The 20,025-nt window shown below is 38.6% G+C and overlaps 1 protein-coding gene across 2 annotated transcripts in view; it reads right to left on the bottom strand.

Annotated features, from left to right (window-relative positions):
• large2 (LARGE xylosyl- and glucuronyltransferase 2) overlaps positions 1-20,025 on the bottom strand; it is an 82,232-nt gene that overhangs the window by 41,992 nt on the left and 20,215 nt on the right. The window contains exon 2 of one of the 2 annotated variants that reach the window (XM_046864917.1): positions 14,931-14,994. The gene's annotated coding sequence lies outside the window, so the exon portion shown is untranslated. Of the gene's footprint in view, positions 1-2,313; positions 2,522-14,930; positions 14,995-20,025 lie in introns of those variants that run through there. The other variant, XM_046864916.1, reaches the window with a different exon arrangement.

Consider the following 20,025-nt stretch of genomic DNA (forward strand, 5'->3'; position numbering starts at 1 on the left):
TATCCAGACTTGTAATTGCCTAATCTGACTAAACATTAGACTTTTTTCAGACAAAATAATGAAGAGAAATGACACATCCTCCTCACACCAGGGATGCGTCATAGACATATCCTCCTCACTCCCCCCAAATGGCTTGCATTTGCTCCTTTAGTTTAACTTTAAACTAATGCCAGAGGTTACTAGAAGAATTTACTGATTACGAATTTCACCGTATAGGGTAACAGACTATTTCTTGTACATATGACAATACACTCCTGAATCGTGAACCAAACAAGTGAAATCTTTCCAGTAAATATCCACCTTAGTGCCTGTCCAGTTCTTCACTCACAGACCAGGAGTAGCAGTAATGTACCCTTTGCCTCATTTTAATATTCAAATATTCCTAAAATGTAATGCCTTTGGCTAAGCACTAGAAGAGGAAAAAGATTGTCTTCAATGGGATCGAGAACATGTGTTAGTGGATGTGTTTGTTTTGCTTGACAGGAAAACTAAATTATCACACAGCAAAGCTTAAAATAAGCATACTACTTGCGTTTTTGAGCTTTACCAGAGCACATATTGGCTTTATATAAGCACATGTAAAATCAAACCGGATTAACAAACGGCACAAGGTTTTACAGTAACAATCAGCAGTAATCAGTCAAAAATTTGCAGTATTTGGATGGTCAATACAGATATTTGTATGTTATATTTGCTAACACAGTGAATGGAAAAAGAAATGCCTGCTATAATGCTGTATTCGACCAAAAGTCATAGCTTGTACCCTTCATCTATAACATTGATTATACAATTTTGCTGCATTGCAAATTAAACATCCCACAATGTTTTCCACTTTATACCTGAATTGCAAGGGGGCCAAAACTTTCCGCTTCCTACCTTCGAGGTAAGCCGAATGGTATGGGCAACTGAGCGTAATTGGAAATGTATTATGTATCATATTGGAGTCACATGGGTGTTATCAAACAAAGTATGTGAAATCAGAAACATGTGACATGTCAAAACTCTTTCTAATGTAGAAAGATTGTGGTCCCCCGGAACCCCCCGCGAGTTCCGAAAATGAATTTTGGACGCACCCCCCCACACCGCCCTATGGTACCTTGGTGAATTCATCCAATATTCATGCAATATTGTGTTTTTAAATATTTCATTAAATTGTTTTGTGAAAACATAGTTTAAAATGTTTTTCCTAACGTTTCTGAACATTTGTTTCTGCTGCGAATTTTCCGCAAATTTTTAAATAATCCGCAACTTGCTGAACCCACGAGTTTTCCGAGCTGCGAGTTCCGAACCGTAAATTATCGGGGGCTGACTGTATATGTCAAACATTGATGGGTGCTATAATAAAATACACAGCACAAAAGAAAGAACTGCTTTGATCAATTCACAACAACAAAAAAACAAAGTGTGACCGGCTTACACAGTAAATCCCCACTTACATTTTCTTCAGGAAATCTTACACTCGGGTTGATAATATTTTCCATCCTACAAACTTCCTAACTGACCACACAATATGCTTCCACCTCAAAACCGAACCCACTCACAAGCCTGATTTACGTAGGCCTTTATTTGGCTGCCACATAACTGCTACTTTCTGCAACCTAAAATTTTCAGATGCATCTTTTTTTTTTATATTTGCTCAAGGACTTTTCTTGATGAACACCAGACAGTATTCAAACAGTGTTGACTCAAAGAGTTAACCTGTTACAAAATGACTAGGTGACTCTGTGATGATCATTTTTGAATAAAATGCAGAAAAGGTCATAAAATCATGGAAACTTGGAGAAACTTAGATTTACATTTACCTGTATATATTCAGTAGAAGTTGTATATCTCAAAAGACTAAAATGTAAAGCAGAATTTAATACATTTCTCAAACAGTGAAGTCTCTGGCAGTCATACGATTTGAACCAAGAACCCTCTGAACCTCTAATAACCCTATTTTCTTATTTTCCACCTGTTAGGATCCTTCTGCTGAGGAATTTTTTCGATAAAGAGTGTCCTTGTCTTTTTCAATCATAGTACAATGTCAAAGACACAAACCTCTACGGGTGTGAAGCACACCTACGCAGTTCTACATGCACTGCCTGCATAAGGTACACATACTGCATTCAGATTGAAGGAAAGAGTGCTGAAAGTGGGACTCAGTCTATCCTTGGATCAGAGGATCATATTACTGTAGAAGAAGAGAGAGAGAGAGAGAGAGAGAGAGAGAGAGAGAGAGAGAGAGAGACCGAGAGAAAGAGAGAGAGGGTGATGTATACAAAGGCTGCTTTCAAAGAGCAGGAAAAGCAAAAAAGAAATACTAATCTGTACCTCAGCACAGTGCCAATTCCAGATTGCTTTCGTTTTTTTCTTCTTTAGGTATTCCCTCGTTTTCTCTCTTATTCTTTGCTGGTCACTTGAGTTCCTTGACAAGCGAACTGACAGCTGAATGAAACTCAGGACTAACCTGCAGAGACGGCAAGTCAAAGCGATTCGCCACTAGCAAACTTTGAACTTTCCAACCTTTGTGTGTGTGTGTGTGTGTGTGTGTGTGTGTGTGTGTGTGTGTGTGTTTCAGTGCTTTTCATGCTCCTCCCACTCCCCTTCACTCTCCAGCAAGCATGCCTTGGCAGGTTTGTGTCTCTCCATAGGATCAAAGGCTCTTCTTTCACCTCTCCTCTCTCCGTTTTCTCTCTCTCCTTCTTGATATTCTCTCTCTCTACTTCACTATTCATTGTTGCTGACTTTACCAGAACAGAAAAGAAACCTTCATCCCTACCTCTCGGGGCACACATACCCTTCTAAGGTGGGAAATGAACTTGCTTTATGTTCTTCCTTCTTTACTATACTTTCTGGTCTGTGTATAAAAACTGGTTAATGCCAAATGTGACAAATGTGAATGGAAAATAAATCTTATTCCAACTCTAAAACATTGAGCCCATTTTCACAACGGGTCTCAATGATTATATTATCACTGTGGCACAAAGTTATTCAACAGCTTTATCAAAGCCTGGTGAAATCCTAATAAGCAGAGATGGCAAAGGTACACATAAAAGTACACATGTAGAAGTACAGATACTCATGTACTCATGACTCTGGTAAATGTTGAAGTACTGACTATACTTTTTTACTCAAGTTAAAGTAAAGAAGTTTGGGCTCTGATATGTACTTCAGTAAAAGTAGCCATTACTACTACCTGTTTTAGTGTCACAATGAGAACTGGACCGCCTGTCATATTAATATATTAATACAAAATAATTTAAAATTTTGTTCTAATAAATGTATCCAGGCTGAACATCCACCATATAGAACACAAGTGGAGCAAAGATGATGATCAGGTGATCAGGAATGTCGCTGTTCTGTCATGTCTACATCGCTGACTCCCTCTGTCTCATCCACGTCAGCCAAACTACTTGTTGCCTTCTGGCTTGCTTGTTGTTAGCCTCGTAAACTATCTTACGTCTGTGGTGTGTGAAAGCCAGGAAATGATACACCAGTGGTAGATTAAAAAAGCCACGCAATGACATGAAATAGGTCGATGTGCTGAAAAAATATTGATCATGTCACCAAATAGATTAAAACTAAAGTAACAAGCCGGTTTTAAAAATGTAAGAAGTAGAAAGTACAGATATTTGTGTAAAAATATGTAATGCGTGAAAGTAAAAAGTTAACCAAAAAAATTAATTGTGAAGTCAATTGCTGATGCAACAAAAATCTACTTCAGAACAGTAACAAAGTATTTGTACTTCGCTACTTCCCACCTCTGCTAATTAGTAATAAAATAAATAGAATAATATGGAATAGAAATATCACTATGGTCAAACATAGACGCCAAAAGAACACGCATTTCCACCTGTTATTATATTGTAATAAAATAATTAGATAATGTACAGTATATTTGCTGAGAAATTATGAAAAAACAATATGCATCTAACAAAATCATACATGATATACATAATAGGAAGGAATGTTCAAAATGTTTATAATATTAATGTAAAAATTATACATATAATTACTGGCATGAAATTATTAAGGTAGATTAGGGGGAAAATAATACAGTAAATAATACTGTTGTTAAAAAGGAGTTTTGTGAAGAATTTAGTTGCAATTATTGATTACAGTCCACTCTACATGTTTTGGTTTAAGAGAAAGGGAGAATAAATAAAAGGACAAGTAAGGGTCAGAAACGGTGGGGTGGAGGAGTATGTAGTTGCCACCTTAAGTAACTACAGCCGCATGACAAAAGACGGCAAACAATGCAAGAGTGCAAAGTACATCCCCCGCATTCGCCTGGTAAATGACCCAGCAGCTGTACTTTCACATAAGTGTGTGTACGAGTGGAGGCAATGGTAAACATTAGCTTGCTTTACTAATGCACCGTGGACCATAGTCAAGCATTTCCAATAGGCAGAAAAATGGACCTTTTGTCATTCAGGATCCTTCAGCACTCATTAGGCTGTTAGCACAATGATTGACAGCAGCTCATCTCACGGTCCTCTTATCTACACAGACAACCAGCAGTGCTTGGATAAACACACACACACACACACACACACACGCAGACACACTTTCAGCTATGTGATACTGTCTTATACAGTCATTCAGAATACAATACATCATGTAATATGCCCTACATTATAATTAAACCACAGTTTAAAGAATTTGTAAATTATATCTTATGCTCTGACTGGGTTTGTGTTCATTGGGTTTGTTATCAGCATAAAACATGCAATATTCTTTATAGGTCCAATACAAGGCATATATATTTCAATTAAATATGGATACTGAATGGTCAAAATATGCACAACTTCAAACACACAAACAAACTGATGCTACGGAGTTGAAAGAGCACGATTGTTTAGATCTTTTGTATGCTGTAGCATTAATAAAATGGTTTAAACCTGTTTTAAAAAGACAATGCACCTGTGCACAAAGTAATCTCCCTATGAATAAAGTCTAGTGAAAACCCAGATGAGGATGGGTTCCCTCTTGAGTCTGGTTCCTCTCAAGGTTTCTTCCTTATGCCATCTCGGGGAGTTTTTCCTTGCCACAGTTGCTCATCAGGGACAAACTTACTTACAAAGAACATATTTACGTTTAATCACCACATTATCTGTGTAAAGCTGCTTTGAGACAATGTTCATTGTTAAAAGCGCTATACAAATAAAAATGAATTGAATTGAATTGAATTGAAAAGCCTTCCCAAAAGAGTGAAGGTTATTATAATTGCAAAGAGGAAACTAAATCTGGAATGAGATGGTCAAACATTTGGCTAAATAAATTGGAGCCACAGGATAGTAAAGGACAGGGGTCACCAACCTTGTTGAAACTAAGAGCTACTTCTTGGGTACCAATTAATGTGAAGAGCTACCAGTTTTCAGTTTGATCTGAAATAACAAATTTGCTCAATTTACCTTTTATTATATGTTATTAATAATAATTAATGATATTCATCTATGTGAAGACACTGCTCATGTTAATGATTTCTCATAATAATTATCAACAATGATTTAACAGAGTAGGAAACAGTTATTTTTAGAAAAGGCCCGCAGGCTACTCATGTGGTCCTTGCGGGCTACCTGGTGCCCACGCACACCATGTTAGTGACCCCTGGTATAGGATGTCACTGGATGAGGTAGCATGCAATTTTCCATCAACTTAAACTAGCAGATCCAAACCTGTTCCAGCATGATAATGCCCCGTGCACAAAGCCAGCTCCATTAACATATAGTTTACACAGGTTGGAGTGGAAGATCTTGAGTGGCCTCTCACTCTATATCAGTACTTAACTTTACTAAACCTCTTGTTGCTGAATGAGCACAAATCTCCACCAGCAAAATCTACAGCAACATCTTGAGCAGATTTTATTATAACAGGAAATGGGGACTAAAAGTGTAATGGGATGTTTAAAAAATGCATGTTGAATCTTATTGCCAAGTGTCCACAAACTTCTGGTTTTACAATGTATGTGCAATCATAAACTCTCATCTCAATTATTTTATTATCTCATTTATAATATACAAATGACTCTAACACAGGTTTAAAATTTAGCATGTTATAGACAATGATTTGCTCCTGACATCAAATTTATCTCCTGTAGAATTTAGCGCAAGGACGACTTCGAAAATGTCCTATTTTGCGCGTCCTTGTCAAATTCTGTTCTGTCAAACAACCTGTCACCCATACAAATAACCTGGAAAAAATACAGTGTTCATAAATCACCTTTCTACATGATTTTGAGACTGAAATTTTGACACTGGCACATACTTAATCCTGATATTTCATGCTATTTGTTTTACTCTGTGTCCAAATCGATTAGAACCTTTTGTTCTTTCTCTGTTAAAGGGGTTAAATGTCATCAGTTGCAGAAATAATGGGGGTGTGGGGGTGGCAGACTGAAAGATATTCCCTTTCTGAATTGCTCTAGGGAAAAGAGAGAGAGAGAGAGAGAGAGAGAGAGAGAGAGAGAGAGAGAGAGAGAGAGAGAGAGAGAGAGAGAGAGAGAGAGAGAGAGAGAGAGAAAGAGAGAAAGAGAGAGAGAGAGAGAGAGAGAGAGAGAGAGAGAGAGAGAGAAGAAGAAGGAGAGAAAGGGGAGTGAAGTGTGGGTGTTGCGATGCAAGGATTGAGTTTCAGCAGCACCTGTTTAAGCAACACACACACACACAAACACACACACACACACACACACACACACACACACACACACACATGCACACATGCACACATGCACACATTCTCCCTACACTCTTGGGATGAGCAGCAGCTGGCGATCCACATTTCCACAGCTTTGCTTGCCAGACCTTTCCGGATTGTGTGAAAGTGACGCCTCACACGGTGCAGCCCTCTGCTCCCGTAAACACAAAACAAACACAGTGGCAAAACCAAGTGGCACGTCGCAAACACGGCCTGGAGGATAACTTGTTTTAAAACCTTGAGCACACTGGAGCGACGAGAAAGACAAATATTCATTTTAGCTTTCACACTGGGCTTAATTAGCAAACAGACACACACACACACACACACACACACACACACACACACACACACACACACACATGTCGACTGAAAACAGTTCACTTATTTACTTGAACTTTAATTCTGATTTGCATCTTTAAGCTCACAGCACTAAGCTTTAACCTCTGATGTTAAATGGACACACACACCACTGCTGGCCTTCCCTTGCTAATATTATCATCCTTTTATAAGGCTAGAGCTGCTTAGCCTGATTTCACACTTTTAAACAAAGAAGAATTGCTGACTGGATGAACATTTGTGTTGAGTTAAAAAATAAAAACTCAAGCAACTCACACACTGTACCCACGACAACGTTCTTACCAATCCTAGCTAGCATCAACTAGCTACCCTGTATTGTTTGCTAGTTAGATAAGATGCCATTTTTAATAATGAAAAATTCAAGCAAGCATTGGAGGCTAAAAATCTTTTTTTCCAATCAACCCATCATTGTTCTCTGTTATTTACCTTTATTAACAGGACTAACAAAACTTTGGGTATTAAAAATAATTCAACCCACCATAATACACTTTCACATCACATTCGCAATCACTACAGTGTTTGAAAACAGAACTCTTAAAAAAAGGTATAATAGGCTGCCATTGTAACGGAAAATGTTGCCGTGGTGTTGGTGGTAAGATAATCAATGACCTGAGATCATTGGACACAGTACGTGCCAGGCGCCACACACTCCTGTCCCCATGGCAACCTGTGCTAATTTGTGTGTATGTGTGCGCAAACAGGAAGAGATTCGGCAGGCAGTGAAAGTTATCAGCTGTGTTTGTTTTTTCCATTGCCCTTCACACATACACACAAACACACACACACACACACCTTACAACCATTACAAATCACACATATTCCTCACACGAATTACTTTTAGCTCTCAAACTCTCCCCCAAAGTCCTTCACATATGTGTTTAATCTACACATGCAAAGATCTGACCTTTGCACCTTGACTGCAATACCCTACCGTGTGTCCTTCTGTCTTGCAGAAAATCAGGAAAGATAAAGAACGCCCTGCTTTGTATCAGCAACTGCAAAGCAAGCTATGGATGAAAAAAGAGGACAATATACAAAGAAAGTATCGTAGCGCAGCCTGTCTAAACTCTGAATAGATAATATGGTGTGACCTTATAGAGTTTGAGTCTCTACGAATGTTTAAGGGGCTTCAGCTTTGTTTAATGTTATGGGAAGCCGTAAAAGAATGCAAAGAAAAGCTGCTCGCTAAACGTCAATGCCTCCATTAACAAGCTCTTAAAAGGTGGTCAGGGGATGAATAAGAAATTCTGGCCCTGAAGGTCAGAGAAACTTTACGGCACTAAAGTACATTTACATTTATTCATTAGACAGACATGTTTATGAGGGACGATGCAGTCTAAGCACAGAGTTTAGTCGTTGTGTCGCACATGAAGAAGTGGGCTAGATAGCTGAACGGCCTAGAACACAAGGCTTGAGAGCACTTAGCCCAAAATGGCTGACATCTGTGGCTGCTTGGGCAAGCTCTGATGTATGCTTGTTCATAATGCAACAATGATTCTAGAGCCAAACCTTGTGCACCATGACTTCTTGCCCAACATAAGTGCCTGACCTCACTAAAGCCTTCCCAGGGGAGTAAAGAATGTTATAGCAGCAAATAGGGGACTACTTTGGAAAGTATTTACATACATACATACATACATAGCCACAGAGATACTTTTGGGGGCATCTAATGAATTGCCAAAAAGGAAACAAAATCTTGAGTCATGCCTAAGTTCCGCGATTCTTATTTAAAAAAGTTGTGCTCATGTTTTGATTTCGCTTTTAGTCCTGTCTCCACCACTTTTTACCACTATAATACACAACTGTGTTCACCTGGCCTACCTGGCTGACCAGACCTACCTCGTCGAACTAGTAACGGTCTACCAACCAGCCAGAACTCTCCGCTCCTCTGAACATACCTCTCTGGTCATTCCCAAGTTCAAATATAAAAAGTTTGGAGGCCGGTCATTTGGCGTCCAGGGACCAAAGCTGTGGAACGCACTTCCAGCCCACCTACGAAGCATCACTGTGCTGAGTGTTTTTAAATCGCAGTTGAAAACACATTTATTCATACAAGCTTTTAACACGTAGCCTCTGATTCGACTGCTATTTTATGTACATTGTGTTGTTATATTTTGTTGTCTATTGATGTTTTTACTGGAAAGCGCCTTGTGCGCCTTTTGGTTGTTGTAAGGCGCTCTATGAATAAAATCTGATTGATTGATTGATTGACCTGTTCTGTGTTAGTCTTTGGAAAATGTGTCTCTGGATAACCTGTTGTGTCATTATCCATTGCAAAGATTTTTGTATCTCTAGGTCCAGGACTTGTTTTCTGTTTCCTTGTTTGTTTGTTTTTTGAGATTTGCCTGTTTCAACACTGATTATGGATTACCCTTATTTGGTCTTGCCTCCCTTTGTTTTGACCTCTGCTACAGTCAAGGGGTTATGATTCTGGGATTTGTCCAAGAATCGATAAATGATTGAACACAGATGCATCCTGTTACGCATTCTATTGTCAATAGTGGGTTTTTTTTTTTTTTTTTTTACAAGTAATTGATGTAATCAAAACCAGCTCTATCTCTTGATATGAATCTAATCCTAACATTTAAGGGGTAAAGAATCTTGCTTAAAAGGCCCAACAAGGGTTACTGTGGAGCGATCTCACCTGCAGTCCTTGCTGTCATGTATTTAATCCCATGATCTTTCAACAAATACTAAAAAACAATACTAAAATAAAACCTTGTGGCCTTTACAATGTAAACATACTAAAAAACTACTGGATATGACTTTTTGCTCTCAGAAACAGCTGCAAGTCTTTAAACACACATATTTCATACCCCAACTGATGTTCTTCTGTTCTTACATTTCCTCACACAAGTTTATAGGTCCCTTAGGAGCTATTTAAGACATACACACACTCAAAAATGGGAGGAGAACATAACAACTAAGCCGAAGGTTAAACCCTGTATGACCTACACAAAACCAAACAGTACTGAAAACAGTGGGAAAACAAAAGCCTTGGCTTTTGCATCAATGAGCCTTGGCTGCCCATGAACCTGTCACCAGTTTACCACTGTTCCTTCCTTGAACCACTTTTGATAGAACACTGACCACTGCAGACCAGGAACATCCCACAAGAGCTGCAGTTTTGGAGATGCTCTGACCCAGTCGTCTGGACATCACAATTTGGTCCTTGTCAAACTCACTCAAATCCTTACACTTGCCCATTTTTCCTGCTTTTAACAAATTTAAGGACAAAATGTTTACTTGTTACCCAATTTATCCCACACACTAACAGGTGCAATGATGAAGATATAATAAGTGTTATTCACTCATCGTTCATAATGTTATAATGCCGTTACGTCACGCCTGATCAGTGTATATAGATAGAAGCACTGACCTATTTATTAGTATATATGCTTCAATTTGGACTGGTTATCCAAAGTAGGCACTCTCGATGGATGTGCAACGTATTTGCCTAATTCATGCAAAGCACTGAATGCCATGGCATTTATAGGAGGCATTTATGTAGTTTGTAAATGTTAAAAACAAGTCCCTGTAAGCATAAACTGTTTATTATTTGCCGTATGCTATGTAAGGTTATCCACACCGTCACTGGCCTTGTCCTTGCCCACACCCCTGTTACTGTTTCAGTGATCTGTGAGCTTATCCTTACCTCCTAGTAGCGTCATTTAACACGCCATTCTTCATGGTATAGCAGTAAAACAAGACACCTTTGAAACCCAACTCTTCCTCATGCCCCATCATCACACCTATCTGTCATTAGCCAACTAGGTCAGCCTCTCCTACACTCGCTGTTGGCTCACGGTGTCTTTTTACACTAGTAATTTTACCACATAAGCACTTTCGAGTTGTTTTTCGAGTTATGAAGATCCACAAGCTGCGACAGAATTTCATTTACTTCTAATGTAAAATTGATAACAGAAGTGCAGAAGCAAATGTGTAAAAAGGCACGCTTAGCCATGACACGTTCAAAACAGGAACATTCGATGCTTAGAAAGTGCATTTTGTACTGGTTTCAAACATTTCAGATTAAAGAACACATCTGATGATCTCCTGCTACCAGCTTTAAAGAAAAAAATATAGATCTAAAGTTGGTCTTTCAAAGACCTTATCTGAACTTACAGTATCTCTAAGAAACAGAGTTTATTTCATTCTAAGAAAAAAAAAGAAAGGTAGTGTGCTTTTATATATTTATGAAGGCCTGTAGCCACATCAGAGCAGACGGAAGAGAAAGTATTTTCAACGGCTTAGTCAGTAGAGTGGAAGCATGCCGGGCTGAAGTATGCCACTCGAGTGAACTGAGAGCTTTTCGGTACCAGCACGTGAATCACGTCACCTGATTTTCATAGTCCTTCAAACACAAACAAATCTCCAAAGGCTTGAAACGAGCCACCATCATGGGTGCCATAAAGGGGTGTGGAATTTGCCAGGCTCTAAGCAGAAAAGAGGCTCAAGAGGAAGTAATTATGCAAAAGAATGAAAATTGTCCAGGGAGGAGGGCCCGGAACATTAACCTGTCAGGGGTCCAAAGCTCATATTGCTGCCCCTAGTCACCACCATTCTGCACTCTTTCTACTCAGATGACCCTGTATAAGATTCAGGACACTCGTTTGGGACACTCCCTTCTTCTTGATATTTAAGCACCAAGATCACACCTTTAATGCCTTGGTTTGAAGATTATTATTAGACAAAATGATAGACATTTAACTTTGTAGGCATGACAAAAGAGTATATGAAATCTGTGTGGTTGATTACCTGTATTATTCTTAGTGCTAAACACTGAGAGAATTAGCAGCAGGTGTAAATTAGCGCCACTTGTGTTGTTTGAGCGAATGTTACCAGGTGTGCTATTTACCCATACTGAGGTCCAGTACAGTGTATAATAATACGGTCTTTTAATCAGTGGGATGCTTCTGTTGTGGAGATCTGGCAACCCTTTCTCATAGCAAATTTCTCAGGTGAGCAATCGATTATCTTAAATCTAAAATACAAAGAAAATAAACCGAACGTGATCCTTCCTTTCTTGTTTTCCTTCAACCATCCAGTGCACTTTTTTTAAACTTAAAAACTAAATGAACAAAATTAAGCATTTTTTAAATGTTAATATAGATTATTATTCAAAGTAAAAAGACCATCCATTCTAACTAAATCTGCTCACACTGTTATCTTGGTCTTACACCATTTTTTCTTTTTTAATAAATATAAAAGCTGCTGTCACAGAAAATGGATAAACACCTCCTGACCAATCAGATTCAAGCACTCAGTCAGGGTGTGGTATGAATATAAGTAATCATTAGACCATTCCCAGCATATTTATCTAACTTAATGTTTTGCTCTTTGGTGTGTGAAAATAAGTATTAGGTTTGTTTAAGTCTGGCATGTGAAATGTGTGTTCAGCACTCTTTTACTCCCCCCCAAACACACGGCCTAATCTCTGTGGGAGCGTCAGAAAACTGAGCAAGTCCCAGATGATGGGGGAAGGGAATGCGAGGCAGTGGAGGTCACACCATTACCTCCTGAGTTCAGTACACATGACTCTCAAAACGCTAGCCTGCTTTTGTGTGCTTGACCTCACCTTACGCCTCCCTGACAGCATCAGCCAAACCCCTGCCACCTCCCTAAAACCCTTTGTCCTCGATCAGCTTCTTTGAAGCCGAAGGCTAGCCAGGGATTATGGGATAAAACAGACCACAACAAACACCAAAGGGATAATTACCTGCATGTCTGCAAAACGGTTCAACCAATAATTCTTTCTCTCAGCACCACAAACACGAAAGCCGTAAGAAGAGCAAGAGCATGCTATTCTGAACAAATGATAACCATTAGCGTTAGCCATTACGGTATATATCACAGATTTTATTTTTTAATAGATCAATACCTAATGTTCTCTGTTCGTACCCTGCACATACCCTGGAAATTCCCAGAAAAATCTATTATTATTATTAGTAGTAGTAGTAGTGGTGGTGGTAGTTTAAGTGTGTGTAATATAGTGGTACGCAGTAACAAAGTATATATAATTTGCTACTTTGCTTAAGCAGCTTTTTCGCCTGTCTGTACTTTACTCTTCCCATTTGGGGAGACGTTGACTTTACCTTCACTACATTTCAAGATCAAATATCTTATTTTTTACTCAACTACATTTCTTTACATCTTTCCTTACTATTAATGAGTGAATAAAAACTTAACAGCAAACAGGGTAGGATCATCCGCACGTTTGATTTGGCACATGTTTTTACGCTGGATGCCGCATCCTAACCACTAGACCACCAGGAAACCTACAACTACTACAACTACAACTACAACTACTACTACTACTACTACTACTACTACTACTAATAATAATAATAATAATAATAATAATAATAATATAGTCCAATATTTTTTCTTCTTCTATATTTCATTACTATTAACATTGCCTAACCGAGAATATATAGTAAAGCATTAGGTACTTTAGGGTGCAAAGCAGGATTTAAAATTGACTTTTTCCCCATCATATTATGCATGGTCCATGTGTTAAAAAAAATAAAGTTATTCTTGCTTTTTTTTTTTTTTTGGCTATCATACATTTATCCAGTCATATGTGTTTCTTCCCCAAACTGATACCACAAAGCTGAAGGCACACAATTCTATAAGATGTCTTTGGAATGAGGTAGCATTAAACTTCCCCTTCACTTGAACTAGGAGACCCAAAACCTGTTCCAGCATGGTAATGCCCCTGTGCACAAAGCCAGCTCCATTAAGATATGCTGTTTGTGATTTGGAGTGGAAGATCTTGAGTGGCCTGTTGTAGAGCTCTGACCTCAACCATACTGAACACCTTTGAGATGAATTGGAACGCACCCCAGGCCTCCTCACCTCACCTACATCAGTACCTGACTTTACTAACACCCTTGTGGGTGAATGAGCACAAATCTCCATAAGTACACTCCAAAATCTAGTGGAACCTCTTCCCAGAAGAGTGGAGATTATTAGAACAGTAAATGTGGAATGTTCAAAAAGCAGATACAAAATTAATGGTGAAGTGTCTATAAACCTTTGTCCATATAGTTAATCTTATGCCCTGGAAATCTTAAACTTAGATAAATGAAATATATGTTAAGTAAAGATAATCATAGCTTTTATACCACTCTGGTCTGCTGACTAGGTAATCCTTTCAGAGGTATAGGATATGCTACTGAAAATTCATGTTCTCTGTAAGTTCTGAAAGCTTTTCTATATCAGCAACAAACCATTATCAACTAAACCTGTGAATGCTACGAACTAAAACACTTAGTACATGCTGTACAATGAAATGTGCCTGTTGTTGACCGCAACATTACTTTCAGTAATATAAATGGTAAAGACTGCACACAAAAGTAATATGTGCCATTAAAATATACCTACAGAGTGAGCCGTATTTATCAAAGCTGTCCAATGTCTCCTTTGAAAGAAATGGATGAAACATTATGTCACAATAGACTTATATTTGGTAGATTTTTTTTCCCCAAAATATTTCAAAACCACTCATCCTCTTTTACAAGATTGTACGCTGCTGAGAGGAAAACTGTAAGCAGCTCAGAGCAAATGTACCATGAATTCCAATCTAAGCAGGATAAAAGCGTCTGTGCACGGAGCCGAAATGCAGACTCTGAAGGGTTTAATGGGAATGAACCCAAAGCCATTATCATAGAAAAAATGTGTGATAATCAATATTTTATGAGTGCAGCTAATGCATCCCTTTATAGATAGCATCTGGTTACAAATGTCAGACTATTGCTTGTTTACTACTGAATTCGAAAGTAAAGGGAAAAAAATTATGTTACAGGTAATATTTTGTGGGAGTGCATATGCACAACTGGATGGCAAAAAAAAAAAGAAAAACAGGAAAGAGAAGACATCCTTTAAAGCCTTACCAGAAGTCTTCTTGTTCCCTAGTGAAAGTTTATGAAGAAAATCCTCGCCTTGGGGATTTCAAACCTAGAAGTGCAGAAAAAGAAATATTATGCGAAGAACATTTCCACCTGTTCAATAACATCTGTCGAGACACTAGCAGATTTGTTCCTTTTTTTAGTGAAGCTCTTTAGAATTAATACACACATTTTAAAGCTTTATAATCACACTCTTGATATCATCCAAACGAGGATTGGTTCCCTTTTTTGAGTCTGGTTCCTCAAGGTTTCTTCCTCATACCATCAAAGGGAGTTTTTTATTAACTGCACTAATTTCTCTAGCAATTTGATCTACAGAAGCTCGTCTGTTGGATCGGATCGCACGGATCCGCCTTCACTCCTCACGTGCATCAATGAGCTTTGGCCGCCCACGATCCTGTCACAGGTTCACCACTGTTCCTTTCTTGGACCACCTTTGACAGAAACTGACCACTGCAGATCGTGAAAATCCAACAAGAGCTGCAGTTTTGGAGATGCTCTGATCCAGTCGTGTAGACATCACATTTTGTCAAACTCGCGCAAATCCTTACACTTGCCCATTTTTTCTGCTTCGAATACGTCAACTTTGAGGACAAAATGTTTACTTGCTGCATAATAAATCCCACCCACTAACAGGTGATGAAGAGATAATCAGTGTTATTCACTTCACCATTCATAATGTTATGCCTGGTTGGTGTATATACGGTATATATATGTACAGTACAGACCAAAAGTTTGGACACACCTTCTCATTCAAAGAGTTTTCTTTATTTTCATGACTATGAAAATTGTAGATTAACACTGAAGGCATCAAAACTATGAATTAACACATGTGGAATTATATATGGAATTATATACATAACAAAAAAGTGTGAAACAACTGAAAAATTTCATATTCTAGGTTCTTCAAAGTAGCCACATTTTGCTTTGATTACTGCTTTGCACACTCTTGGCATTCTCTTGATGAGCTTCAAGAGGTAGTCACCTGAAATGGTCTTCCAACAGTCTTGAAGGAGTTCCCCGAGAGATGCTTGGCACTTGTTGGCCCTTTTGCCTTCACTCTGCGGTCCAGCTCACCCCTAAACCATCTCGATTGGGTTCAGGTCCGGTGACTGTGGAGGCCAGGTCATCTGGCGCAGCACCCCATCACTCTCCTTCTTGGTCAAATAGCCCTTGATGCCTTCAGTGTGAATCTACAATTTTCATAGTCATGAAAATAAAGAAAACTCTTTAAATGAGAAGGTGTGTCCAAACTTTTGGTCTGTACTGTATATATACACACACACACTTCAGTTCAGTTCTTTTTTGTTTACATGTCGAATACAAAGTCTTTGTTTATTGCATCGATTTCACAGGATTCACGTCATGTTTTGATTCCTAATTTTTTTATTTGCTAATCTAGGGTTTTGGATTGTCTGCCTTATGTTTATATACCCAGATGTGCCTTTTTACACACTTGTATCCAGCCAGCTACGTTTAAGCATTGGCTAAGCATCGTGTACAAGCTAAATACAGCAATGGCTAAAATGTAAATAAAGCCAAAGTATGAATAGAAAGGACAACACACTGTACATGAGTACATTTAGAAATTTCTATGCATTACATCAATTGTTTTTTTTCTACTGACATTTACTACAGCAATTTAAATATCCAGAGCTTATCATCCTGCTGCTTAGTTCCGTTTGCTCCTTATTTTTCAGTTTGCAGCTCACAGCGCCAAAAAAAAAAAAGCTTTCTGCAGTTCAGAGTTGAATTACTTTATCATTGTAACCAAACTACACTAGTCATTGCTCACCTTTCTAAACTTATTACACAGACAGGGTGGAATACACCAGGGATTGTGGTAGCAAGTTGTTTAAAAACAATACATCACTAGAAAAAAGCCAAAATCTCAAGATACAAGCGTAGATACAAGAGTTAATAGCCAATCGTGCCTGGCTGTAAGCTTATGTATGCAGAAAAGAGTAAATTGCATTTTCTTTCAAGTGCATTATGTTGCCCTGTGATGCAGCATGAGCAGAATCCCGGGAAAAAAAACGGATGCATTTGGGTTGTGTCATGTGTCTCATAGGACGCACATGTTTAGCCTCCCCAGCTTTCATATGATATTGCATGAGGACAGCTTTCTGTTGGTTGGGAATTGGTAGCTGAACAAATTGAAGAGAAAGAAATAATACATCATTGGCACTACGTAGTGGCTTGTAGTAGCTAGCAAGTAAACAGATATGCGTACATTATTCAGATTAACCAGACAGCACACTAAAAACAGATCCATATAGACATACAAAAAAAGAACACTTGAATATTTGGATTCGATTTTATAGAGTGTGTCAAAGGTTCATGAAGAAAATCTAATTTTCACTATTATGCTCTCCATTGTCTCCTATGCCCACCATAGCTTCGGATTCCAGTTCTTGGTTGACACACCTCTACGTTTGACATGCTGTTCCTTCTGAAATGCTTTTCTGCTCGACACGGTTGTAAAGAATGATTATATAAGTAAACATAGCCTTCCTATCCTCTCAAAACAGCCTGTAGATTCTCCTGACATCTTTTATCTCTCATCAACAAGCTATTTCCGTCTGTGGAACTGCCTCTCGCTGTTTTTTTTCCCCCCGCACCATTTTGAAGACATGGCGTCTAGAGAGTGTTGTGCATACAAATACCAGGAGATTTGCTGATCCCAGTATCCAACCTGTCTGGCATCAACAAGCATGGCCAAAGTCAGCACCTTCTGCTTTAGTCTACATACAAATCTGAACATATGGAGCACTAAATAAACAGATAGTAATACAGATGCAAATACAGCGGCATTAGCGACACCCCTAAACACAAATCCTCTGCATTGTGTTGTCATAACACACTAATTTGTTTTACTATTCAATCGGAGTTAATCGGATTTTCTCTGTTCCCCCCCAAAAAAAACCCACGCTGAGCAGTGAAATCCATGACATATGAATTGCATCCCAGTTGCAGATCCTGTCGTTTTTTTTAGACAAAAATTCTCCACATGAAACACCGAACTGAACACTATGACTGTTCCCGATCCACCCACTAACCGAGCTGGGATTGTTATATAAACGTTTGCGAGGATTTCGTTACAAAAACTTCTGATTACATCTGACCGAGTTGCCGGAAAGAACGAGACGCACTGTGTCTCCGTAGGAGGAAAGAGCAGATCTGTTCTCGGGCTGCGGGAGGAAAGCGATATATATTCCAGTAGACGACAGGGATACCGCAGGGGGGCGTGTTATTTTATCTCCTTCCCTGCCCTTAATTGCTCTGCAAACGCCCCTGTTTGAGCACAAACAGCTCCATCAAGAGTGATTACAGGGCCAGAGTGATGGAATGGCATCAGAAGCCTAAGGATAAAAGAAGGGGCCAGCTTGTCTACTACCCTACAGGTATTATGGGTGGAAAGAGGGGGGGCATTGTAATTACTCTGTAATGTGGCAAATGGTCATGAAGATTCATTTTTTTCCCACAAGTAAACAGGTTGGGTCTGGTCACAAATCATTAATCAGTATCTCTTAAATCAGTATCAATATTTATCAATCAATAACTTACTTAAACACAAGAGTCCAGTGACCTGCTATGGTTAATCAACCTGATCAATCAAGAAATTCCCCTGGCTGGTAACCCGTAACGCTGAAAAATTGCTCCCATTAGACAGAAAAGTTTTTTTTAACCTCTAGAGCTGCAGAAGATTTCTGACTAGACTTCTAACATTGTAATTCCAAAAGCACGCCGCATCTCTCATACCTCTTATAATGTCTTTTTTCTCAAAACATTGACGAATGCTAACGACTACTTTTTGTGTCGGTTGAAAAACCAGTGCTTTTTGCATTCAGATCAAAAATTTGTCACTTCAACAGTAATGGATTTTCAGATCCTAAACCCTTTAGATTATATCAGATTAGATTAGATTAGATTCAACTTTATTGTCATTGTGCAAAGTACATGTACAGAGCCAATGAAATTCAGGCACCCAGGCCAGAATATTATGTATTCAGGCTTCACTCTTTATTTTTATTCACTTAGCCACTTGCATTTAAAAATGTCTTAATTCATCATCCAGGGTCAGAAAAAACCTACTTACTATTGACCTTTACAAAATGAATTCTTATATTTTGTGTGTATTTGTGTATAGGGCTAATGTGGTGCCACTGAATGCAGATTACATAAATCGGATTCAGCAGCATCCACTGGACAGAAGATTAGACAAATGTTACTAGTTTTTTTTTTTTACAATATTCACCTCTTCCATGTCGTTTCATGTCTGCCCTCCATAGCCTGAGATTTTAGTTCTTGGCTGAAACATCACCAAGTTTGACATGCTGCTCCTCCTTAAATGATTTTCAGCTCAACGTGGTTGTAAAGAGTTATTATTTTATTTAACATAGCCTTTCAATCAGCTCAAAAGAGCCTGTAGATTCTCCTCGATGGTATCTCTTGTCTCTCGTTTTTATACTTTTAATATTTCCTGCACTGTTTTTAGAGACACCAGATGTAGAGCTTGTTGGGCATGTAAATCTGGGAAGACTTGCTGATCCGAGCTAACATCAAACCTATCTAGTGTCAATAACCATGGCCAAAGACACAGAGAATTGTTTCTATTCTGTTGTTTTATGAATCATATCGATACAAATTAGACACACACAATACCTAATGGACAAACATGGCTCGTTTGTCTCCACAACTACCTCCTTTTCCCACATGAGCTATTTCACATCATCCTCCCACAGCCCCACATTTGATGTGCTGTTCCTTTTGAATTGCTTTTCTCCTCAACACAGATGTTAAGAGTAATTAATTTACAGCATGCAGTTTTCACCTGCAGAACTAGTTGCTGGATGTTTTGAAAACTTATAGAGACAAGTAGATACCCTAGTGTGTATGAAAATTCCAGATTTGTGGGTCAAAGAATCAAACCTGTCTGGCATCGAGGACCATGACCAAAGTCCCTGACATCCCATTCTGATGTTTTAAACATGATATATAGACCATCCATTATACACACACTATACATAGTGGGCAAACATGGCTCCTGCGTCTCCACGACTACTTCCTTTTCCACATG

Source organism: Silurus meridionalis, chromosome 13 (assembly GCF_014805685.1).
Source record: "Silurus meridionalis isolate SWU-2019-XX chromosome 13, ASM1480568v1, whole genome shotgun sequence".
NCBI classification, from domain to species: domain Eukaryota; kingdom Metazoa; phylum Chordata; class Actinopteri; order Siluriformes; family Siluridae; genus Silurus; species Silurus meridionalis.